Here is a 27,813-nt window from a genome sequence, read left to right as displayed (position 1 = left end):
CCTCAACAGGAAGCAGGTCATCCACGTCCTTGTCAACATTAAAAATTGATTCATCAACTGGGCATCCATATTCCCAGTACTTGCGGCCAACTGAATTGTGGTCTCTTTCAATTCCTTAAGTGCCTGCATAAATGGTTGGGACATGACAAGACAAATAAATAAAGGGAGAGGAAAATTAGATAAAATGAAACACCCAAACTCAAAAATAAGACCATTACCAAAGCAGGTGGAGGCTGATAAACCATTGGGGTCTACATTTGCTCATAGGCTTCTTGCATGTTTCTATATAATTGCCCTAAGGTTGAATTTTTCTGCATACTTTTCCAGATTGTTGTCACTAACTTGCTAAGCACCAACTGTAACAAAAGTACTTGTAAGTTACTCGTCTATAAAATGTCTGAATTGTGTCTTTTCCCTGAGAAGCTGCAATTGATAATTCCAATATATTAGTACCTGATGTTTGAGGGTAGCTAAGCCTTTCATGTGCATTGGAGATTCAGGAATAACACCATTTGAAGGAGGTATGCCAACAATACCACATAAAATAGTCTGTCACAATAAAAGGAAAATTTATGAATCCACTAGAGATTTTTTATGGAGGTGAAAACAAAGAATGAAGAGTTAGATCAAGATGTCTTCAGGAGAGCAAAAGCTCTTCCAGAATAGGGTAGGCAGTGATAGTTGAACCTAAACATGAACCCTGACAAAAATTACAACATAGTTCTAAATAATATATATTTACTGTGGTAATGGGCCTTGACACAATCTCTGCAATAATGGCCCTGCTTGATACAACATCATTTTTCAAGGGTTTTTTGTGAAGTTTCCTTTAAACTTTTCTATGCAGACTTCTTCCCTTTCTTCTTAGTGATTTCAGTGTAAGTGCTCGGTATACACTCTTTTAAGTGAATCTGTTCCAGCAATGTTCTTTCTGCAATAACATTCCACCAAGAAAGTTAGCCACTTTATCAGTGGCATTCACACTGGTCACAAATGGCTGAAACATTTTTTTCAACCATTGGAACAGTGGCACTATGAACTTTAGGATCAATTCTATCATCAACTGCTCCAAATTGATCTTGCACATCCTGAATACGTATCGTATAAACAGTGATATACACAACCAATCATTTAAAATGCATACAGTCATTTCCTAGAATAGAGAATCCTTGTTCTGTTAGAGAATCCTAGTCCAAATCTTACAAGAACTAATCAAACTTCTAATTTGAGGACCAATATGATCTGCAATAGTAAAACTTATAATGTACTGCACATCTTCATTGTGCGCCAAAAGCTTTACTAATTCTTTAGCAACAGTGCAATTTGTCTTCTTACCCTCCACAAGTCTTAACAATCAATTCTTCAATTATATGTTTAGCACCCTTCACTTGAAGATAGGATAATTCTTCCCATCAAGCTTAACGTTGGGTAGAGGGATGCTTTAAGATGAAGCTATCCTCCCCCTTGCTCAACAATTCTCTACAGATCTCAGAACAGAACCAAAGGTAATCTCAGGAACATCGTACTATACTACTATGACAAAGAACCACAATTCTGAAAGAAACATCAGTTTGGTTAGGATCTTCAAACAACTACCAAGGAATCAAGCAAATGCTGCTCTGCAATTCCAAGACTTCAAGTATCCAGATGCATTGCATTGCTCTATGGCACATCAATGCAATTAATTAAGCATAGAAATAACATCTCTATGTAGCGGAACTTAAAATATTACAAAAGGTGATCATTCACTGAGGTACATTCCAAAAAATATATAATTATTGTTGCCACATCATCCAGATTTAGAATAATAATCTATTGGAATGGACACATTGATAAAAATTCCATTGTTGAGTTTGGGTTTGAGTTATTTCTTCCTCTAACTGCTCTCCAAAGCTAACTATTCAAACCAAGTCACCCTTCAATGACATACAACTCACAAGGTTCTCAAAGGCAGAAAAATCAAAAGCGTATAACAGTTAATATGTCCTTTACTGCTCCATTTTCAGGTGAAAGATTCTCAGTAATATAAACAGATCTTCCAATAGTCAACATGTAACAACAACCAAGAAAATATAGGAATCCACCAATAAACTATAATGCAAGGTCTTTTTTCTCTTTTCGAAAGGTTTCCATGAAAAACTTGTTCAAATTCATTTGTAGAGTAAGCACATAAAACGTTAATGTAATTAACCTTGAGCATGGAACATAATTCTTCTTAATCTCCATGATATTCAAGAATCAAACTCCAATGGCAGCATTGGCTTCAACACGTCTTCCTTTTATCCCTTCAAAGCTGCCATGGGTCATGATGGCTTGATCAATGATCGCATGCTCTTAAGACCATACACACCCTAATACCAATTGAAAGAAATAAATAATTATCTAGAAACGAGAAGAAGAAAGAAAGTGGTGTAAAAGGCCCAAAATCAAATCGAGCAAGTGCCCTTGATTATATAGGATATTAATCATAACCACCTTATAATAGTCAACCCTAACATGTGACCAAGTTCATAATACATAGGATAAAAATTGTATTACAAGATACACATGAAGATGTTCAAGGACTTAAGATTAGGAGTCATGACTAAGCCAAAAGGTTGATATTTATAGGCTTCCATCCTCCCAAACTAAGGCTTGGTCCCTTTTAGGGTTTAGAGAGGGTAAGTTATAGTTTATTTGATTCACCTCCCAATTTGGGGAATCTCCCTAAGGTTTTCGTAGACACTTTAGGACCTCTTTGACCCTAGCACTCTCTCTAGAGAGCTCTCCAAACCCTAGTTGCTCCTATTCTAGAGTGATAATGATGTTCTAATATGATCTTTCTTTGGCTCACAAGTACAAATTTGCCTTGGGACCTCTTTCTCCAATGCATAGATCCACTTGCCACTTCCCGTCTCCTCATTTCCTTATAGTATGCATTTGTTGTTAGGGGCTTGGACTATGTCAACCACACCACATGGTATCTCCTCATGCAAAGGGCTTTCCTTCAAATATGTAGCCTCAAACAAAGTGTCCTTGCCCCAAATATATCAAAGGTGAAACACACCTCCAAATATGCATAATATGCCTTGAATAATACATAAAAACCTCATAAAGGAGCTTTAACATCCTTTAATGTAGAATGTGTCTCGAGCAAAGTGCCCTTGCCCCAGATATCTAAAAATTGAAAGACACCTCCAAATATGTGGAATATGCCACAAATAATATGTAACGCCCTGTAAAGGTGATTTAGAATACTTTAATAGCCTTCATGCAGAAGACATCCCTATTCAAAGGGGTGGTTACCAAAATGTTCCTCTTTTCACCCTTGAAGTAGAACATTTCTCATCAAGTGTCATCCTTTTAACCATACAAGAGCTTCTACCACCACATGGCATCATTCAAGTAATGGTTTTCATCCTCTAGCCTCTTTCCTTTCCACCTATCATGCTCTAGGCATCGTCCTAGATAGGGTGTGTTACTCTCCCTACCATTTTTCATACTTTGGACCTCCAATGTGCAAGGGGATTCCTCCTTTTGGTTGTTTATGACCCCCCTTACCATAAATCATGTTCTAGGCTCCTAATGTGATAGGAGGCTCCTATTCTAGGGCTCCCTTCCTCATATTATTCACCAATGGGATCCAGAGCCTTAGCTTCAACATAGGAACAAGGCTCTCCCTCAGTGATGCAACAAAAGGTAATGTAATCATAACCCTGGTTCAAATATGTGTCAAGTGTGCCCAAGTGAAACTTCATGGTGAGATGTAATTTCAAAAAAACCAAAGAGTCTCTTGCATCCTACAACTACCCCTGAACTCCATGAGTCTTCTCCTGTGCTCAGTGTGAAAGAAAAACCCATGAAAAATCTACATGACCCATACATTTTCAAAGGCAACAAACTATATAAGAGTGTAGAAAGATGCTATTATAAAACAATATCACCCCTAAATGGCAATACAATGTCACAAACTAGTGAAGGTGGAATCCAACAAGATTTTGGTGAAAATATCTACAAGTTGATCAATTGAAGGAACAAAATATCTGCAAACTTCCTCCTGTATCTTTCCAAAACAGATCTCTGTCAAATATAAAATATCTCAAAGATTTCAGCTAAACAAACCTTGCTTTGGATTTTGTTAGATCAGCGAGAGCTTTGTGATGTTGTAAAACAAATACCACATCTTTGTGATGTTGTGATTTTGTTACATTCATGCATGCCCTCCCCTCGATGGGTAACTGTGCCTTCCTAATTGAAGACAATACATTCATACATGTGCTTCATCCAGTGATCCTACTAAACTATTGCGCCTCCATTAGAGGATCTCTTATGTGCCCTCTACTAAAGATCGACTTTCCTCTGTACAAGCTAGAATGTATTTGTTGAAGGATGATGTTGTTGTCGAAGGAGAACAACTACTGAGAAATAGGTAAAATCTAAGACTACCTCCACTCTTGTATCAAATAAAAGTAAAATTATTGTCAAATTAAGCAATATTGTTAAGCAATTTTCTCTTTGTATATTCAGCAAGCCAAAAATGAAAAATATTATATCATATGTGGGTACATGGAGCAGTTAGAAATCAGTCTACTGTCGTAGACTGAAATGGAGTACAACCCTTTTACAAGGCCTATGGTACCAAGTGCAACATCTAATCTTCTTCTAGAAAAAAACTAAAAGAGCTTTATTTCACTTTGAATTTCAAATGCTTGTTAAATGATCAAGTGGTAGTTGCAAAGAACAACTCAAACTGGGTGATATCAAAACAAAATAATTTAGTATTTCCAAGAAAAAATAACATTACTGATGTATCTCTGGATTCCATGAAAACAAAGCAATTTGATGTATTGAAATGATATTAGGAGATTAGTAAAGAGGATCAAATTAAGTGATGTTATGGCCATACCATTGTATCCATTTACGCTTCGAGCGAAGAGACTCAGCAACACCAAGAACATCGAGTGCCCTCCAAGAAAATGTAGTCCTTGTGGTTTGTAGAGAGTCTTCACACTCTAACATCGGGCTCTTCAAACCATCTCTGCACAAGGTCATTACAAATGTAAAAAATCAGCAAGACACAAATTTGGTAGTAAATATGACCAAAAGAAGAACTAGTGCAAACAATTTTCACAATCCTGTTTTTGAAACCAACATTATAATCTCCTTAGCATTATGATCAGCTCTCAGTGTTCTTCCCAAGTCAGCAAACTCAGCTCCGCCTTGAAAAAGTGTAATTGCATAAAAGGAATGTCGGTCTCATGCCAATAGGTCTCCTACGATGAATGCGCAGGAACCTAGTACATAGACCATTTTTCTCTTCGCTTAGCTACCTAGGGCTTATTTCCCTTTCCAAATATCAATAATTCTTTTCCAAGAAAACATAAAATAAGAATAATATTTTACTATATTCTAAAAGGTGAAGATGTTGAAATCATGCCACAAAGTGAAAGGAAATCAAATATCTTTCCTCAAACCATCAAATATATAAAGAAAACAACAATAATTATAAAAATAAAACTAGATCTGTCGATCTATGCATGAAATGAGTCAAGCGACTAAAAAAATATGACCAAAATAAACCAAAAATTTCAAACTTGACAAAATCCTCTAAACAAGCAGCAAACAAACTGCTAAAATTTTCTAAGATATTAGAGCTAGACATCAACGCAATTTCATGTACTTGAATAAGCCCATTGTTGCTTAGCGTTAGACTTCTTAAATTAGTTATTTATCATTTAATACTAGGACACTATCTATGTGAAAAGAAATAGGTCCCAGCTTCATCAAATCTGACTTCATTTCAAATCAAAGATCAAATCCAAAGGACACTAACTCGTTACTCTTGGATGGTACTAATGTTAAATACACAAAATAACAAAAAATAAAGATATGATAAAAAAGTAGACCTGCAAGATTATATTGGTCGAGTGTGACAGGGACACAAATAACTGAGACTAGAGAGATTTATAGAAGGCAGTAGTTACTATTGTGTGATTAGTGGTATGGTGGAGAGACCTACCAAGAAGGGACGTTGGTCTCGGAAAAGTATAGTAGGGAGATCCATAGAGCATTTATGTAAAAGGAAGATGAGAAGTGTCGTCTTCAAGTTGGTTTATGTTATGGTAGAATTTTGTTGGTGATAAGTGGTAACAAAACACTTACATCAATAGGTAAAAAGTAAATTCGGGGCATGAGTTGGACTGACTCATGTTATCTCATCCCTTAATGGTCCTAAGGACATGTGGGGACCCAAAAAACTTAGTACCTAAAAGACTTGAAAACATGGCTGACAAATCACTGACAAGAAATGGCTAGCAAATGACTTGAAAGTCTTGTTAAATTTGTTATTTATCATTTAATAATAGTCAGACACTATCTATGTGAAAAGAAATAGGTCCCAACCTCACCAAGTCCAGCTTTATTTCCTGTCACAGATAAGAAACAAACAATGTAATGATTAAATATGAAACATCAATCTTAAAATAACACACATCAAAATAATGTTGCTGCAATGTTACAATGAAAAATACAAATATAGAACCTATTTTTACCTGAAGTTGACATATAGTAATTTTGCATGATCAATGGAACATGTATACCAAAATAAGAGTCCTAGGGTATTTCAATTTCCCAGTTCTCATCTTGGTCCTCATTTTCTAAATTGTGAACATGATCTTCTCTAAATGAACTGTCATTATGAGCCTCCAAAACATTATGTTCTATATCAAGTTCATTAGATAGATTTATTGTATTGTTTTCTCCCCTTCTATCACAATCTGATCGCCAAAGAGTTAGCGCTCTTTCATATGGAAAATTGTCAATGTCATACTTTGTTAGATATAATCTTAAACATGTATCCACATGTTTATCAAGCTTGTTCCTCAACTTTGACTTCAAGAATGATAATGCACTAAACATTCTTTCATCCTCCACTGATCCCAAAATCATGGTTTGACACAAATCTGCTAATTTGAAATATTCTGATATGTTTTCTTGCAGGTATTGGCTAGCACTTAAAGTAGTCCATAATCTTGTTATAGCACCATTTTCATTAGGATTCTCCAAAAAAGGATATTGCTTCCACATTGTTTCAGCAAAGCGTCCACCTTGTTGATACAATTTTGATGAATCTAAAATACCTTCAATTTGTTCTCCATGTATCCAGACTTTCTTGCAAAAATGGTCTACTAAACATTTTAATCTTTTTTGAAAATCAGCTTTTAAAGTTCTTCGACATTGATAATTGTTCCAATATTGAGGGTATACCACACACATGGCCTCCAACAATTCATCTCGAGGAAATCGTTCTCTTATCTCTAATGATAGTGATCTTGCAATTTCTATCAAATTTTGTCTCACTGAAATCACAATATTATCAAATTGGTCTCTTGACACGGGGCAATCTTTGGTGATTCATCCTATCTTACTAATATAATGAAAGGGAACCATATACCCACGCACTACGATACATAGTATCCCTTTTTCATCAAAGGTCAAAATTTTTTCAGTATTTTCTATATTGATGATCTCAGTCCAACTTTTAAACTCTGGACCAGTAAAAGAGTCTGGCATCATATACAAATTATCCAATGCAAGACATGCTAACTTTCTTGCGTTTGTGTATTCCGCAATATACATTGTGCGATTCTGAGACATTTTCACGAGGACATTCATTTCATGTAGCATAGGAAGAATTCCAGCCAATGTCAATAATGTCTCTATATTAGTTAGTTGAGAAAGAAGATCTTGAGCTTTGTCTGCATTATAGCGATTTTCATACATCAACCCTACCAAAGATTTGAACTCACTAAATAGTCTTTGAGCTGGTCCATTTAATGAGATCCATCTTGTATCAACATCTTTCAGTAGTTTTTTTCCATCCGTAATACCATCTGCAAATTGTTGAAACTCTAAATATCGTTTGGGACTACGAGAAAAGTATGCATGAGTCTCACGTACAAGATCTTCAACTTTTGAAACTGATGGAAACTTGCTTACTATTTTAAATGCAAGATTCATCCTATGAGCCATACAATGAATATTAATCATATATGGTGAAGCTGATAGTTGTAGCCTAACACAAAGGCCATTCCTTTGTCCTTGCATTACCGCTGCTCCATCTGCTCCAACACATACCAACTTTTTTGCAATCATTAATTCATCCATACCACTTTCCTTCAATCCATTAAGAACAAGTTCATAAATATTTTCAGCTGTAGAAGTCTCTCTCATCTTATTAATCCCAAGTAGATAGGAATGTCTAATATGGTCATTAACCATATAAATGCTCATGCAAATCCATGAAGTATTATCTATAGCTGTAACCTCATCTAAAGACAATGCCAAAAACCTAGCATTTGCAATCTTCTCTTTCAAATCATCCTTTTCTACTTGAGCTAGATATCCTGCCCATCCCCAACCACTAGTTACAGACCAATGAGAAGATGGAAAGTTTGGCACTTGAAGAAAAGATAGTAATTTCATGTGATCTGGATAATCTGTCATAGGACGACCTTTAGATAAGATGTGAAATACAGTGCTCAATTGTATCGTCTTGGATAACAAATTTCTTTCCATCGTCTTTTCAAATAGAGATATGATGGTTCCTCCGTCCGCCTCAAGTTTCCTCTTACATAATAAATATTTTTTATATTCTTCTGCATATTCAACATGTCGACATTCCTCGGAAGATTTCCATCTAACAATAGATTTCTCTTTACCATTTACAATTTTATTTTCATACACCTTTCCTGCATGCTTTTGTACCGTATCTAGCTTCATCTGAAATTTCACTTCCTTTTGAGTTTTCCAACTACACGCAATACATCTAACTTGTCGGAAAAGCTCTTTCTCATTTGTAGGAGGTATTTCTTCAATAAATGGAAAACTTGAGACCCAATTTTCTTGGAATCGTCTTCCTATGGCCCACTGGCCTCTTTTCCTTTTCCGCGAATGGATTGTGTCACTTTCCAAGGAAAAATATTTAACATTTTCATCACCAATTTCTGTTGAAACTGCATTTATCTCACCCTGACCACTTGAGGAACCTATTTCTTCATCCATCGTATGGATATCAAATGCATTTCCACAAGAGTTAACCTCTCTCTCAGTAACAGATTGTTCAAAGGAGCTTGAATCATGAAGAGAATGTGTATTTTTGGATGGAGCCTTTTGAAAGTATGATAATAGATCTGTTTGCCTTAATGGTTTCTTCCCATGATTATCTTTTGACATCTCACTAAATATTCCACAAGTAAAATTTCCAATCGATCTGCAAACCTGCATCAACAGTTTTCAAGCGTTGAGATATGCTTCATATAAATTCACTTGTTCATAGAAAATAGAATTATACTTTGCAAAATAATTGTTGAGTCAAAATTGAAAGAACATATATCAGAAATTGAATTTTGAGGCAAAATGGAATTTCACAAAAATTATTTAACAATGATAATGGGAAACTATTAAATTTTAAGACATAAAATATAATAATTCATTTGTATAACATTGAAACAACATCACTTTCTTTGAATTATTCCTAATTTCCTACAGAAGTTGGTTGACAGGATTCAGGACCTGGTCCCCTCCTCCCAAGCCAGCTTACAGCATGTCTACCATGCCCAAAACTCAAAAGCTAATGCTAAGCCAAATGAAAGGGTATTGCTACCTGAGGAAGAAATTTGAATAACCAGAAATCTAAGTATGGAAAGGGTAGAGTCTCCATCCCTTAGCATGTGAAAAATAAATGGTTAAAATATAATAAGATGGAAAGCTTAATTTGGAAGTCTTGACAGGGTCAAGGAAAGCCACTATTACTTCCACATCAAGAGGTTTGTTTAGAGAAAAGCTCATCTACTGAAAGTCAGGGCTTCTTTCTGACCAATCACTAGCCTTAGGAAGATGAGACTTCAAGAGAAACAATCAAGTCTGAAGATATATGAGTTGATGAATGCCATTGCTCAGTTGGCTTGGCATTCTCTGTGTTATAAATCAAACAGTGTAAGCGGAACTATTTTGAGGAGTGCAGAAGGTTTAAGCATGTCTAGTTCCAGTTTTTCCATTTTGCAGCATTCTCAGAAATTTTATAGTCTGGAGTATCAAAGAAAGTTATCTCAGGAATGTTCTCAACTATGATCAAAAGTCTAAAGACCTACCTGTTTTTACTGACATCTAAGTGACAGCAATTTTCTCATGTAATTCTTCTTAAAGCCGAATTTTTCAAGGGGTTGTGCTCCAAGTGGGCTATTAGAGCCTGCCAACCCACAACTTCAATGACCAAAATATTCTAGGCAATACAATTAGTACAGAAGAAATATATTTTATAGATATAGTATCATCCTTCAATACCTGCGAACAAAAAAATTTAAGCCTGACCAACTTGTAGGATGCTGCAAGTCAAGACTCAGATTGAAAGGTTGTCCTGCCTTTATTACAAAGTTCTATCTAATTTTGTATCATAAGATATAAGGCTGAGAAACAATGTAGATAAGGCAAGATAATTTTATTTAAGTCTAAATAAAGCCTGACAGATAGGTAAATGGGACTACAAAGTACAACTAGTGATGCTAATATGTAGGGGAACCCTTATATGGTTTGGTTAAGAATTTAGAAAAATATTCAAATTCTACTCGGACTGTGGTAGGTATCCTAGGTTTATATCCTCAGTTAAATTTCAATATCTTTTTTCTAAACAAAACTTAGTTTTGACTTAGTCTTTGATTTTCCATATGCTTCTCTACCAGCATACTGGCTCCCCTTGTGTTTTCTCTGTGAGCACTGCTTTGTAACCAAGCTTTGCTGTGTAGCCGACTGAATCAAGGTTGTTAGACCAATTTAATTCATCCTCCTTATCTCTAATTTTGATTGTACTTAGTTGCAATATGTTAAGTTGTTAACATAGCCAACTCGATTGTCAAACGAATATCCTTCCAAACCTGTTGACCTTGCTGATATCTAGTGCTGTTTCTGCATGGTGGTCAAATTTGGATCCACAATATCAGCTTGATTGTGTGCCATTGTTATGCAGGGTCTCAATAGTTTCTTCATTAATCTCCTGGAGCCTTTTAAACCTCACCTAGGGATCTTCACCTATTCTCACTTTCTCTCCATTTCCTATTCTCCACATTGTACTTAGTTGTAATATGTTAACATAGCCATCTCGATTGTCCTTTGAACCTCCTTCCAAGCCTGTTGACCTTGCAAATTTCCAGTGCTGTTTCTATATGGTGATCAATTTTGGACATAACATTAGCTTGAGTGAGTATGCCATTGCCAGGGTCTTGATAGTTTCTTCATTAATCTTGTGGAGCTAGGTGTCTTCACCTATTTTCACATTCAATCCATTTCCTATTCTCCACATTGCCAATTGCCTAGCAGAGGAAAAGATTGAACAAGAGCCTTTTAACCATTGAGACATTTGTAATAATTTTATTTGGAAGTCTAATCCATTCCTCCAAAGATCATAGGTCCACATATTTTTGCCCTATGACTTGATGCCACAAACTTGCTCCTGTATTACTTTCCATATGCTCTTGGAAACTACAGCCTTGCCATAATAGTGTGTATTTTTTTAAACTCTCAACCTTCTTTTGGTTTGGCTATTTCTTTCCATTTTATGAGGGAGCATCCTTGATTTTAATTATGTAACTTACACACACGTAAGCTATAAATGATAAACTTGAATTTTATTAGGACAATAAGTAATATAACTTTAGATCGTTGAAAGTTGCAGTTTGAGTAATGAAGGAATTTCATCCATTGATGAATGAAGCACTAACGAAGGTGCATAACAGTTTATAGGCCCAAAACCTGACAGGATCAATCCCAGCTTTCAAGCAGCAATACTGCCTATAACTTCAACAATTATATTTTCTAATAGTGCAGCAATACAATAAAGTATTTCCTGGTTTGCTGTGCATTACAAGTACCATGTAGGTACAACAGTCGTGAAATCAGATACATTATGGAAAAACGACCAAAGGCAATCTCTCAGATTTCTCTAACACTGTAGTGTTGATGAAATTCCACTGCTTCAAAGTGCTTACAAGTATTGTCAAACGGTAGTACATTCTAAATTTACTCATATTACACTTGAGAACTAGAACACATACCGCTTGAGAAGAGAGCTGCTTCCGCTTCAAGTACCTCAAGCTCAAACTAGTCTGTTGTTATTTCTTGCATCAAAAGAACTGAGTACAATAAGAAACAAGTTCCATGAGTATAAAATCAACAAATACAAATGAATATTACATTTTTTATCATCACCCAACGAACAAGAACCAAACAAAACTCAAGTCTAAGGGAAGGTTTATCAACTTGATGTCGAAAGAAGTACCATGAACAGGTATACCCCATCTTCCGGAAAGCAATTGCAATCCCTGAGAAAAGAAATCATCTTATTGTCTACCACAGTACAGACTATCGACATCTGAGACAAAAATTCATTCCCAAGTAGTCCAAAGCACCTCATAGCAGTTTCTCTATTACAAATCAGACAATATTAATACAACAGATTTCTTGCCTCGAAAACTTTTCAAAAGGTCTATACAAAACTTGAACTACAGTCTATACAGACACTGTGTTCAATCCAGATTTTGATTACAAACACCATTGAGGCCATACGGTATCTCCAATTTTTCACATCATTGAGGTCATCAGTATCTCCAGTTTCAAACAGCATTCAGGCCACATTTGATATAAATAGTGCTAACTGACCCATGACTCAGGCAAGAAAACACCCAATTCCCCCACTCAACCCTATGAACCAGCCCATACTTGGCAACATGACTATAACGCTCCCTCTCACCATAAAAGACATTTGAGACAATTGTACCGAGATCAGGCTGAATGAAAAATATGAACAATACAACAATCATTGCCTATATCTTTCCAACATGAACAATACATGGGAATCAGAAGCAGGAAGTTGCCTTCTCCATCACAATATTCATCTTGGGATACTGGCAGACTGCAAACATCCAAATGCTGTAATATTTAGGGTAAGTACTGATAACTTTCCAGCTCAACAATACAACAAAAGGGAGGACATAGACAACCATAAAAAGAGTAAGCAGATCACGGCTACTTATCCCATGCTTGAATATCAGCAGAGTTAATATACCTTTTACACGAACATGAGAATAAAGGGGCCTAATTTCTTGCGCTCAGCCAACAATTCGGTCAAGTACCAACTGTTGTTGTTGCTGCTGCAGTGGCATGAGCCGTTCAAATCCAAGAAACAATGGATACCAAAACCAGAGAAGAATAAGCGGATTGAAATCTGAAAATGCAAGAATATCCCATCGAAACTGCTGCTGCTAACTAGAACATTTGGATTTGTGAACTAGGATGAAAAAACCTATTTCAAAACCATTTTTATACAGGGACCCAGGGAGCCATATACACCAAAACAGCGGGCTGAATCCGTCAAAACAGGGAGCCGCCCTCCATTTGAAAACAAATTAAGCTCCGCCCTCCATTTCAAAACAAATCTAACATCCCATGACCAAATCGACCCTCACAAACCACTCCCGGGACCAAATCGACCCTCACAAACCACTCCCAAACCAGAAAACCCAAACTGTAAATCAAAAATGGCGATTTTGCTCTCCCAAACCAGGAGAAAATATCAAAATGGGGCGATTTTGATCAAATACGATTCTGCAAATATCAAAATGGGGCGATTTTGATCAAATACGATTCGGTTAGTTTATCCGCCCTGGGCTAAAATAAAAAAATAAATTAATTTTTAAATAAAATATGGGCTGATTATATAAATTTTTTTTTATTATTTTAATTAAAAATTCGCCCCATTAAAATATAAAAAGCCTTAAATTTCGCCTTTGGGCGATTATTCGCCCCTAAAATTAACCTTGGGCTTGAGCTAGCTTGTGAGTTGAGAGAGTTGAGCATACTTGTTGGGCGCGGGATCCCCCAAGGACAATTTTGGGGCTAAAAGCCCATATTTTGGTCAAATTTTGTAATCCAAGTGTAAAGACTCCACATTTTTTGGTCGCGTAGCACGTAGATGTTAAAGAGTCATAGGGTTGTCCGCCCTTATTTTTGAAATGTGATGTTAGTTGTAAAAGATCTATCCATGGTCCGTGGACCATGGAATTGTATAAATAGAGCTAAGCTCTAAGTAGTTTGATAGCAATCAAGAGGAAGAGAGTCATAGATTAGAGCAAGAAGTCTAAGTCTTAGCGTAGGTAGAGGCTCTACAGCTAAGTGCACAGAGGCCTAGGGTAGAAGTCCGCAACTAAGTGCACGGAACCTTGCAGCTGAGTGCATAGGGCGGGTCGAGTCTGTAATCGTTCGAAATTATCAATAAAGAGAAGTATCTACAATTTCTATGTCTTTATTTCTTGTTTATGCATCTGGTTATGTTGGGTATGAATTTCTCTTATAATGCTTATATGATGCGCGAATATATGTGAATGTGTTGGCTAAGTGAACACAAGTAAGAACATCTATTTACGCGAAGCTAACTAAGATCAGTTAATAAGATAAGTAAGACACTTAGCCTAGTTTGGGAGATATCGCAGTTCGCTGCCCTGGCAGGGCGAAAGTATCTCAACCACAGGTTAGGGCTGCGCGAAAACTAATTCTACCCTTTCCTGAAGGTATTGAAGGGTGGAACAGAGGGCTAAGCAATCTACGCGAAGGCAGGTATATCCGAAATAAACCGACATCACAATAATCTCAAGGGTGAGGAAACATGGTTCCAACATCCCCCATACTGCTTTGGGTGAGACTTTAGTCCGCGCTCCACAGGTTGATGCCGAAAGGGCTAGTACTGTAGGGATTTGTTTGGCTGACTAACGCTAAACCTAGGTCAGGCCCCCTCAAGCCAACAAATGGCTCCATTGCCGAGACTAGAATTTGCATAAGAGATGTGCGATGTCATATCATTGGACTCCAACTAAGAAGGAGATTGGAGACTGGTTGGATAGATAAATCCACGAATTCATGTTTGACACCTTAGTCAGCTATAGCGAGGTGGAGCGATGCTTTTTCAAAGGATCGTGAGGTAAGTACGTAAAATCTTTGAATACTTGGATTAAAATGCTGTTGTGCGAAAAATGGGTTATGCAGCTACCTAGATATTTGGGACTACGTGAAGCGGAAAATGTTACAGAAATGAAGGAAATAAGGGTTTAGAGTATAGCCCCTTGATTTCACCTCTGCGAAGGGGCGAAGAAGCGATAATGAAGGTTTCTCCATGAAGCACTATTTAGTTAATAAGACAAGGATTCCCACAAATACCACCTCCGCCCACACCACCTTCGACTTCACTGCCATCGTCTTCAACTTCACCTGTACCACCTCCACCTCCATTGTGGTTCAGCATGGAAAATACAGTGAAGTTTCCTTTGTTCAAAGGATTTGGAAATGAGGACCCGGACCAATTCTAGTTCGTTGTGAGGGATGTATGGGAAGCTCAAGGTGTTACAGATGATCACATAAATAGGGTGACACTGGTTAGTGCAATACAAGATTGCACGCTAACCTGGTATATTAAGTACTCTAATGATAACTCGAATGCTAGAGTAGTAGACATCTAGGCAACACTAAATAGGGAATTTAGCAAGCCTAAATTTGAGGTGCAGTCGATTGTGGGATTCAAAGAGATTGCGATGCGACCGGGCGAGACACCTTGGGAATTGGATCAAATATTGAAGTGTTAAATCCACGAGGCCAATATGAATTTGATAGATGGACAACATGGTGAGTGGTTTGTGGCTTCGCTACTACCCCACTTAAGGAGCGCGCAGTTGTAACAGAAAATAACAACTCAGGTAGAGGCCTTGGAGATTTCCATGAGACCACATGAGACTCTGATGCAAGATGCTAACTAGGAGTTCAGGAGATCCAAGCGTAACTACATAATCTGTGCCTTGAGATGCAAAGTATGAAGCAGGATAGGACGGTTCGACCAGAGGTACGCAAGGAAGTATGGTGATTGAAATACAAGAGTCAGGATCATGATAAAGACCATTGCCTGGTATTTGTGGATTACCTTGTAGGGGGAGGACCGATGCCTTTAAGGCCAGAAGCTTAATCAGGACCTAGTGCGGGGCTTGCATTATGGTACGCTATTTGTTAGGTAGCCGAAAAAAATGCCACATATAACTGTCACCTACTACGGAAGTATGTACAAGCACTGCAACAATTGTTCTACAACTTTTGTAGGTTGGTAGGAAACTATGAGCATACTTGCAGGAGCTATGAATTGATGATGGATAGAACTCCCGCCTGCAATGTTTAGGCCGAAACGCGGCCCCTTGACTAGAATGTACAGATGGAGCGGACGATGTTTTAGGGGCACGGGCGAGGCTGCGGTGGAGGAGGACCTAGTAGAGGTCGCAGACAGTTGATTTACTACAATTGTGGAGGACTAGGACACTATGCCCACGATTGCACTAATCGAACACATTTTTCGTGCAAGTATTGTACACTATTTAATCATGAAACAGAAGACTGTCCTATGCTGATAGCTAGGATATGTGACAAAGGGGCGCTACCACCTCCATTGACTCAGAACTTGCAGATGATGAGGTCTAAGCTACATGAGGAGGATTCGAACGTAAATATAGTGCTCATGAGTGGGATCGTGACAGGGGATGACAAGGGGAAACAACCAAAAGATAGTACATGGGTTCACAAAGCTCCGACGAAAGAGGCTGAGTTCGAATTGGAGCGTGCTTGTCAAACCTTCATGGAAGCTACGAAGAGTTTCGCTGAGGCCTTGTTATAGACATTTTTGTGCCCTACAACTCCAAGCATGAAATGTCCATAAACCAAGGGCTCCTAAGTCCCTAAAAGTGTTGTTCTAACCCCTAAAGGAACAAGGTCAACAAATTACAGCTTCTCCTAGAAGTTCTCCACCAGAAACTGCTCAGAATTGGTCAAAACAGGATCATTGCAGCTGCTCCACTGGCTAGGTGCGTTGCATCTCACCCAAATGCACTGAGAGGGTGCGTTTCATTTCAAAAATCCCTTCTATGGGGTGCGATGGGTGAGAAATGACAAATGGCAGTGTCATTCCGTGAGGTGGAGAGGCAATGGAAGCTTCCAGAATCTTCTCCTCTGACACTTGCCTCACTGAATTCGACCAAGGATGAGTAAGAGGCCCTCAGTCTCCAAGTGGAAGCAAGAACTGACAGAGAGAAGACACTAATCAAATCACAAGTTGACTCATCCTCCTTACAGATATCTATATATGGATCCCTCATCCCAGAGATCCAGAGGCTGGAATTTTGCATATTGTAAGGAATTGCTGTTGGTTTCTAGAGACAAACAATTATATTGTTGGGTGATCTATGCTTTGTTGGAGGTGAAGAGGGGCTTCTTTGCTGGGAGGTTGATGTTGGGTCGGAACCACTGGTTGTAACTCCTCTTGGATCTTTTCTTGTTCATCAATAAAAGCTATTTGAGTTCTCCTCCATCTTTTTGTATCATTGATGCTTGTTACATTTGTATGGTTAACTTAAATCTGATCCTAAGTTGTTTATGAATATAGATCCATGTCTTTGTATAGTGCTATGCTTCTGTGATCTTTCAGGTACTTTGTGAAGCTGGGCGTGCTAGTGAGCAGGTAGCTGGAGACTATCAAAGAAGAGAGGGATCGAATCAAAGGATTAGTGCAAGACACAGGTTGGTTCTTTCTATTCCTCTCTATCTATAATTCATAAAGGAGATACAAAAGTAGCTTTTCTCTGTTTGTTTCTAAGGTATCTGTCACACCTTAGTGGGATAGAGTAGTTCTGAATAGACACTTTTCCCTATAACAAAATGGCGACTCCGCTGGGGAGTGTCTAATTAGTTTGTTTGTGTATCATTCTTTGTTGTTTGTTTCATAAACTTATAAGTAGCCTTCGAACTGCATTTGCCATAACAAATTCAAAGTAGATAACTGCTGCTTCAATCCATTCAGTGGATCTGTTTATGATTTAAACAACTGATTCACAAACTATCTGATTGCCCCTGTGATAGCTCTTAGATCCTCCTTAGATCTAGCCCTGATTGTTGCATTGCTGATTGCTTTTTACTCGGCCAAAAACTAAGGACTGAACTACAAACTGTGACCCGGAACCCGGACAGAGTCTTGTTTTTGGCCCAACGCAGGTACTATTCAGAGATCCTGAATTTCAGCGCACTTCCCAAAGGGGAAATCTGCACTGCATTTCAGATTCTCTGTGTTACAGGTGCGCTGATCAGACTAGCTCTGTGCAGCTGTGGTTCCTGTGCTTCATTCTTTCCAGTTCTATCCCTGAATTTTGCTGCCTGTGATCAGTATATGTCTGTTTGAAACCTCTTTTCCTTGCTGTTATTTCGCCTCCTTTGTACAAAAGAACTGTAGATGTTTTTGTGTGTTTGTTGAGTCGTTTACAGTTTTCCTTTGCAAAATTAGCATAGTCGTACTGTCGTCCTTTGATTTGGATTTGTCGCAAGTGTCGATTTCGATCATAGGAGAAAGTTTGATTGCTGTTGATGGTCGATTATCCTGTTACTATTGCCTTTGGTCTGAATTTGTAATTTTCTAGTGTCAAGAATGAGTGTTCATTTCAAAATCGTAAGGTGTCGTAATCATCTCTGTTTTTGATTTCGAAAAAGAGCTTGTTTATATTTGTCACTTGAAAAGAAATTTAGATTTGTAAATCAACTTTCTTTTTAGCATCAATACTAAGAAATTCGAAAACAAATACATGCATGTGCATTTGCATATAGACAGTCTGTTTGGCTTGATTTAGGAAAGTGCATTTACAGTGTGCTCTTTGCTCTTTGTGAAAAGATTCTGTCTTTCTTTTCCCCTAGTAGCTAGGATTTTCATTGCAAAAAAGAGATAAAAGTATGTTTATAATCTTTAGATTGCATTTTAGGAATTACATCTACATCTCGTGGTGAACCCGAAAGACAAATTTCATAAACAAGATCAACTTAAAATAAATTCAATGAATCTAACAACACTTTGGAACTTAACGCACAACATTTAGAGGTCTAGGCTAGAGATGTATTCCGGCGTCGTAAAGCCTGGTAACTGTTGTCCTCACTGATGGTTGGGTTATTCCTCCACTTTGAGACGATAAGTGCCAGTACAGACTTGTGCTCCCTCGTACCGTCGAGTATATTTTGGGAGACCCCTATAGGCTTAAATCCTTTATCCATAGGAAGCTATGTCTTCGACCCTATCGATCGCAATGCACTGAACACAACATTCGGGAAGATTGACTGCCGTACCGTAAAAAGTATTTTGCAGTTTTGCGATTGGTTTGGTACTCCCTCTACCTAGATCTCCAGAGCAGTCCCTTTCGTTCCTTTTCAGACTCCTTAACGGAAAAGGTCCATCTGAGCGCTTGTCACTTGAGGCTCATTAAAAATCAAAGGAGAATAGAGTCATCTTTTGTTTTTTCTCGACTCTTAAAAACTGAAAAGACAAGTTGTGTCAAAGCATCTAAAAATTTATTTTAAATGGAATATTCATTACCCCTTTCCTACGTTGATCTTGGGTTGAGAAAATGGAGTCCACCAACCAAGGAATTCCCCTTGGAGGAAATCCTAGTCCCTTCTCCTCTTGGGGAGATGTTGGTGCACCCCATATGGCCACATTATCGCTTCCAGGACTGACAATTGGTTTGCCTGTATGGCTCTTCTCAACCTCTGTCGTTCAGAACACCACTATTCCTGAACAATCGAATCAGCAATTAGACGAGTCCAGAGTTACCCACCAACCTTCTACTTCCTCTAATTCTTCCTCTCCTCCTTCCTCTTCGCTTGATGGGGCTGGTAAAGCCAAAAGTCAAGTTCCTAAGAAAAAAAGGGAAAAGAAGAAGAAAGAGAAGAAGAAGAAGGAGCCAAAAGCGAATGGGGGCAAACGAATGTCATCTAACGAAAATCCACACACTGCACCGACCAGGCCTAAATCGCCATGTGTGATTTGCAAAGGAGACCACTTTCACAGAGATTGTCCTTGCATCCCTCAGATCTTAAGGGTCTGGTCTCCTCGTTTGCACAACCCAGTGTCATCAACCTCTGATGATCATGTTGAAAACACACCGTCAACTAGTGAAAGTGAAACCCCAGGACAAAAAGGAAAATATAGATTTCCTTGTAAACTGTGTGAAGGCGATCATGCCGTCCATCGTTGTCCCTTCTTAGACGAAGCTAAAAGAGTTTTTGATGATCGTCCGATTTCACCGTTACGACTTCCTCTTGGATATAAAAAACTCTTGCCGAGTCCGTCACTAGTTGAAAATCCGACTGAACCATTGAGGTGGTCGGTTGAAGCATCTGTCATTGAAGATGAACCATCTGAATCCATACCAGACGAAAGTCAAAAGGTCGAGGTGGCAGTTGACCCGGTCTTGCCTTCAGAGGTTCCATCTTCAGATGATACAATCACTGAAGAGAACAAGGATGACACCATCCAAATTCTTTTCATAAGCACAGACTCCAACGAACATGGGGGAATTTTACCCGTTCCTTTACCGCAGGAAGGAAGTTCATCAGAGTCGTACCCAGCCGTCTATTCGGTCCTACCTCCAAGCAACCTAGTTGTATCCTTCGACTGGAATCAACTAGGCAGACCCCGTTTACCAGCTAGTATACCATTCCGAATTATTGCTCAGATATATAGAATGGTTATGGCTGGTACCATCATAGATGAGGGGGCTTCTGTGAGTATCCTTTCCTCAACTACTTGGAAATCGCTTGGTTCGCCATCGCTTTTGCCTGAGATGAGAAATATGACGGGCTTTGATAAAGGAACCAGTCGACCGTTAGGGATCCTTCCCGATGTGCCCATAACATTGAGAGGGAAAACCGTTCACATGAATGTAATGGTAGTTCAAGGACCCCTGGATTACAATCTACTCCTTGGACGAGACTATATTTATTGCATGGGAGCAATTGTCTCCTCACTCTTTAGAGTAATGTGTTTTCCGCACGAAGGAAGAGTGGTCAAGCTCGTGGACCAGGTTTCATTTCCCGGATCATACAGAGAAAATAGTCATATACCATCCTTGAATGGTCTTTTCACACAAGAAATGTCTCAATCTCCAGTCCGTCCTCCCGATGAGCGCGAGTGATTCGGAGGGATATGACTGAAACCCAGGGGGCATGCACCCAGGTCTGCTTCGGCAGGAAAACTTCGGGTATAGGGTAGGTTTCCGCGAGAGAATATGACTAGTCTGTACCTCCGTCCGTGATTGGAAGAGGGGGATATTATAGAACAAGATTCTCTTGTCAAAGTTATGTGAGTTGGTGAGCACCGCCGCTCACCTTGTTTATTTCGGTAGACATCGCCAGAGAAGTGTTTTGTTTGCGCTGTGAATAGAACAATCTTTGGGTAACCTGTAAGAGGTAGGCCTCTCTCAGTAAAACAAATGTTTTAATGGACTAAAGAAGGGGTAACCTTGAAACTCTATTTTATACCTGGGGGCATGCAAACCTTTTGGAGTGCAAGCAAAGAGCGATCATTTATCTGTTTTTTGGATTGGTCATTTCCTAACTTGCTTAAAGAAAGGATGTGGGGCAAAACTCTAAAAGTTGCCATTTTTATATGAGACATTCTTATCACATGACTGGATTAATCGAGAAATGTTACCGCAAGGTTTAAGCTGGTTAAAAAATAAACCCGCATCGAGCAGTTTTAGCACATAGTTCAAGCTCGTTAAAAAATAAACATAAGACATGAGCAAAGGTTTCCACCCGCGTTTAAGCTCGTTAAAAAATGAACTATTCCCCGGTAAATAACCATCGTGAATGTAGTACTTCAGCCATTAAAGCCTTGGTCGTGTTTGCACCGTCACCTCCACTTTTCATTGGCCGATCATTCACCTCCATTTGATTGTTTACCCATTTTGAGGAACAGCTGCGAAGAGTGATTTCACTAGCCATCCTTGTGACACTGCCGTGATTGGAAAATTCCAAACCTTACCTGGAATTAGCTGCTACCCGTTTTATCACTCGTTCCTCAAAAGAGGAGTCTCCTTTAAGCTCTTTTCAACTGACTCGTAAAATATGAAAAGATTGCCGAGCCATTGGCCTCTCCAGCTCGTTAAAGGGACATGAAGTGCTATCCCTCCTCTAGATTTTAATCTTTCTGGACCTGAGGGATTATTGCACAAAAAGATCGAGCGCTTGTTTTGTTCGGCTCGTTAAAACTATCGAAAATTCATCCCTTCTGTATCGTTTTATACTTTTTAGGACTTAAGGGATTAGATGACGAAAAAGGAATTTTGGAGTTACCTTTACGTTCCTTTTTAGACTCTCTAAAATTGAAAAGGACCGAGTTATCTTTGTCGTTAAACTCGTTAAAAAGATTAATAGCAACAAACTTGTCTTTAGACGAGAACGAGTTTCACCATGGCTAGGCTCGTTAAACCATAGCGATGGGTTTGCCCGAAGGGAAAATTATAAAACAAGCATATGTTATCCTCCTCAAGCTTGAAAAAAATGAAGAGGTAACTGGTCAGCAATGACTGGGGAAAAATTGGGAAGAAAACTCAAAGAAACTTTGTTGGTAGCAAGTCGCTCTTGAACATGACACTTCCACTCCGTGTCCGAGTCAGGTTGGGTTGTTTCATTTACCGGTCACATCACCATGGTCACGCCATACCATCCACATTTTTGGTTAATGCTACCAATCCATCACATCAGTGTCGCCGACATGTTCAAGAGAAGTCATCCAGAGAAGTCACTTGTGTCTCACCCACTACCATACATTATACTCCATTCTTTCATGACCGCCACCCTGAACCTTATATCACCAGATCGTTTTCACCTCCATAAAAATCATTTGCTCCATTCCATGTCATTGATGTGGGATTCATTAAGGCCCTCCTGTGACGGATCACTTCTTGTCGAGATCAGCTCATTATCCAAGATTTTGATCTAGGAACACCCCATTCAGTACTTTGAAGCTTGCATGTTTCAATGGCAAGTTTCTCACTTTCGGCGACAGGTTTACATCAATGGCCTTCGACCAAAAGATTTTGTGTGGTGTTCGACGCCAAGTCCTTTATTCACACCATGTGAATTTTACTGCAGTACCTTGAGGATCATTATCATCATCGGTGATTCCTCTCGTGCTTGTTAACAATTTACATCATTGACTGGTAATCAAGCAATGTCTTTCCATGTTCGACTTCAGAACATTTCTCACATGGATCGACTTGTACTTCGAGTGAAGATCTGACGAGATTGAAGACCCCGGATCTAGTTTCATCCATCCGGGCTGCGATATATATATTCAGGGAAATAAAGACATTAAATGTACAACATTGCAGCATAGATAATCATCCTACCAAAAGGATGATGGCTCTATCAGAATCATCAGTCTACACTTAGACGATTGTCTGTCCTATGTACATGAAAATGAATTTATAAAGTTGAGCATGGGAATGCCCACCTTAGCTAGATCATGAAAACAATATGAAGATAATGTATTGTATTGTATCTTATTACAGGTCTCCTCCCAACATTGAAAGAACTTCGGATCCTCATAATAAAGCATTTCACCCGACACCAAAAAGTTAACGGCCTCATACTTTAGGGGGCAACTGTTATAGACATTTTTGTGCCCTACAACTCCAAGCATGAAATGTCTATAAACAAAGGGCTCCTAAGTCCCTAAAAGTGTTGTTCTAACCCCTAAAGGAACAAGGTCAACAAATTACAGCTTCTCCCAGAAGTTCTCCACCAGAAACTGCTCAGAATTGGTCAAAACCTGATCATTGCAGCTGCTCCACTGGCTAGGTGCATTGCATCTCACCCAAATGCACTGAGAGGGTGCGTTGCATTTCAAAACTCCCTTCTGTGGGGTGCAATGGGCGAGAAATGACAAATGGCAGTGTCATTCCGCGAGGTGGAGAGGCAATGGAAGCTTCCAGAATCTTCTCCTGTGACACTTGCCTCACTGAATTCGACCAAGGATGAGTAAGAGGCCCTCAGTCTCCAAGTGGAAGCAAGAACTGACAGAGAGAAGACACTAATCAAATCACAAGCTGACTCATCCTCCTTATAGATATCTATATATGGATCCCTCATCCCAGAGATCCAGAGGCTGGAATTTTGCATATTGTAAGGAAATGCTGTTGGTTTCTAGAGACAAACAATCATATTGTTGGGTGATCTATGCTTTGTTGGAGGTGAAGAGGGGCTTCTTTGCTGGGAGGTTGATGCTGGGTCGGAACCACTGGTTGTAACTCCTCCTGGATCTTTTCTTGTTCATCAATAAAAGCTATTTGAGTTCTCCTCCATCTTTTTGTATCATTGATGCTTGTTACATTTGTATGGTTAACTTAAATTTGATCCTAAGTTGTTTATGAATATAGATCCATGTCTTTGTATAGTGCTATGCTTCTGTGATCTTTGAGGTACTTTGTGAAGCTGGGCGTGCTAGTGAGTAGGTAGCTGGAGACTATCAAAGAAGAGAGGGATCGAATCAAAGGATTAGCGCAAGACACAGGTTGGTTCTTTCTATTCCTCTCTATCTATAATTCATAAAGGAGATACAAAAGTAGCTTTTCTCTGTTTGTTTCTAGGTAGCTGTCATACCTTAGTGGGATAGAGTAGTTCTGAATAGACACTTTTCCCTGTAACAAAATGTCGACTCCGCTGGGGAGTGTCTAATTAGTTTGTTTGTGTATCATTCTTTGTTGTTTGTTTCATAAACTTATAAGTAGCCTTCGAACTGCATTTGCCATAACAAATGCAAAGTAGATAACTGCTGCTTCAATCCATTCACTGGATCTGTTTATGATTTAAACAACTGATTCACAAACTATCTGATTGCCCCTGTGATAGCTCTTAGATCCTCCTTAGATCTACCCATGATTGTTGCATTACTGATTGATTTTTACTCAGCCAAAAACCAAGGACTGAACTACAAACTGTGACCCGGAACCCGGACAGAGTCTTGTTTTTGGCCCAGCGCAGGTACTGTTCAGAGATCCTGAATTTCAGCGCACTTCCCGAAGGGGCAACCTGCGCTGCATTTCAGATTCTCTTTGTTACAGGTGCGCTGATCAGACTAGCTCTGTGCAGCTGTGTTTCCTGTGCTTCATTATTTCCAGTTCTATCCCTGAATTTTGCTGCCTGTGATCAGTATATGTCTGTTTGAAACCTCTTTTCCTTGCTGTTATTCCGCCTCCTTTGTACAAAAGAACTGTAGATGTTTTGTGTGTTTGTTGAGTCGTTTACAGTTTTCCTTTGCAAAATTAGCATAGTCGTACTGTCGTCCTTTGATTTGGATCTGTCGCAAGTGTCGATTTCGATCATAGGAGAAAGTTTGATTGCTGTTGATGGTTGATTATCCTGTTACTATTGCCTTTGGTCTGAATTTGTAATTTTCTAGTGTCAAGAACGAGTGTTCATTTCAAAATCGTAAGGCGTCGTAATCATCTCTATTTTTGATTTCGAAAAAGAGCTTGTTTATATTTGTGACTTGAAAAGAAATTCATATTTGTACATCAACTTTCTTTTTAGCATCAATACTAAGAAAGTCGAAAACAAATACATGCATGTGCATTTGCATATAGAAAGTCTATTTGGCTTTATTTAGGAAAGTGCATTTACAGTGTGCTCTTTGCTCTTTGTGAAAAGATTCTGTATTTCTTTTCCCCTAGTAGCTAGGATTTTCATTGCACAAAAGAGATAAAAGTTTGTTTATCATCTTTAGATTGCATTTTAGGAATTACATCTACATCTCGTGGTGAACCCGAAAGGCAAACTTCATAAACAAGATCAACTTAAAATAAATTCAATGAATCTAACAACGCTTTGGAACTTAACGCACAACATTTAGAGGTCTAGGCTAGAGACGTATTCCGGCGTCGTAAAGCATGGTAAATGTTGTCCTCACTAATGGTTGGGTGATTCCTCCACTTTGAGACGATAAGTGCCAGTACGGACTTGTGCTCCCTCGTACTGTCGAGTATATTTTGGGAGACCCCTAGAGGCTTAAATCCTTTATCCATAGGAAGCCGTGTCCTCCGCCCTATCGATCACAATGCACTGAACACAACATTCGGGAAGATTGACTGCCGTACCGTAAAAAGTATTCTGCAGTTTTGCGATTGGTTTGGTACTCCCTCTACCTAGATCTCTAGAGCAGTCCCTTTCGTTCCTTTTCAGACTCCTTAACGGAAAAGGTCCATCTGAGCACTTGTCACTTCAGGCTCATTAAAAATTGAAGGAGACTAGAGTCATCTTTTGTTTTTTCTCGACTCTTAAAAACTGAAAAAACAAGTTGTGTCAAAGCGTCTAAAAATTTATTTTAAACGGAATATTCATTACCCCTTTCCTACGTTGATCTTGGGTTGAGAAAATGGAGTCCACCAATCAAGGAATTCCCCTTGGAGGAAATCATAGTCCCTTCTCCTCTTGGGAAGATTTTGGTGCACCCCATATGGCCACATTGTCGCTTCCAGGACTGACAATTGGTTTGCCTGTATGGCTCTTCTCAACCTCTGTCATTCAGAACACCACTATTCCTGAACAATCGAATCAGCAATTAGACGAGTCCAGAGTTACCCACCAACCTTCTACTTCCTCTAATTCTTCCTCTCCTCCTTCCTCTTCGCTTGATGGGGCTGGTAAAGCCAAAAGTCAAGTTCCTAAGAAAAAAAGGAAAAGAAGAAGAAAGAGAAGAAGAAGAAGGAGCCAAAAGCGAATGGGGGCAAACGAGTGTCGTCTAACGAAAATCCACACACTGCACTAACCAGGCCTAAATCGCCATGTGTCATTTGCAAAGGAGACCACTTTCACAAAGATTGTCCTTACATCCCTCGGATATTAAGGGACTGGTCTCCTTGTTTGCACAACCCGGTGTCGTCAACCTCTGATGATCATGTTGAAAACACACCGTCAACTAGTGAAAGTGAAGCCCCAAGACAAAAAGGAAAATATAGATTTCCTTGTAAACTGTGTGAAGGCGATCATGCTGTCCACCATTGTCCCTTCTTAGACGAAGCTAAAAGAGTTTTGGATGATCTTCCTTTTTCACTGTTACGACTTCCTCCTGGATATAAAAAACTCTTGCCGAGTCCGTCACTAGTTGAAAATCTGGCTGACCCGATCAGGTGGTCGGCCGAAGCATCTGTCATTGAAGATGAACCATCTAAATCCATACCAGACGAAAGTCAAAAGGTCAAGGTGGCAGTTGACCCGGTCTTGCCTTTAGAGGTTCCATCTTCAGATGATACAATCACTGAAGAGAACAAGGATGACACCGTCCAAATTATTTTCAAAAGCACAAACTCCAACGAACATGGGGGCAATTTACCCATTCCTTTACCGCAGGAAGGAAGTTCGTCAGAGTCGTACCCGACCGTCTATTCGGTCCAACCTCCAAGCAACCTAGTTGTCTCCTTCGACTGGAATCAACTAGGCAAACCCCGTTTACCAGCTAGTATACCATTCCGAATTATTGTTCAGATATATAGAATGGTTATGGCTGGTACCATCATAGATGAGGGGGCTTCTGTGAGTATCCTTTCCTCAACTGCTTGGAAAGCACTTGGTTCGCCATCGCTTTTGCCTGAGATGAGAAATCTGACGGGCTTTGATAAAGGAACCAGTCGACTGTTAGGGATCCTTCCCGATGTGCCCATAACATTGAGAGGGAAAACCGTTCACATGAATGTAATGGTAGTTCAAGGACCCCTGGATTACAATCTACTCCTTGGACGAGACTATATTTATTGCATCAGAGAAATTGTCTCCTCACTCTTTAGAGTAATGTGTTTTCCGCACGAAGGAAGAGTGGTCAAGCTTGTGGACCAGCTTTCATTTCCCGGATCATACAGAGCAAATAGTCATACAACATCCCTGAAT

General features: G+C 39.1%; 1 pseudogene; it reads right to left on the bottom strand.

The window, feature by feature from the left end:
- Window positions 1-251: 251 nt before the first annotated feature.
- On the bottom strand, window positions 252-5,060 carry LOC149169136 (putative boron transporter 2 pseudogene; annotated as a pseudogene).
- Between the last annotated feature and the right edge of the window lie 22,753 nt (window positions 5,061-27,813).

Source organism: Pinus tabuliformis, chromosome 4_2, assembly GCF_031772625.1.
Source record: "Pinus tabuliformis cultivar Carrire ecotype Pingquan chromosome 4_2, CPIR1, whole genome shotgun sequence".
In the NCBI taxonomy this organism is placed as follows: Eukaryota; Viridiplantae; Streptophyta; class Pinopsida; order Pinales; family Pinaceae; genus Pinus; species Pinus tabuliformis.
The sequence above is the reverse complement of the archived record's forward strand: the minus strand, read 5'-3'. Positions and strand labels throughout refer to the sequence as shown.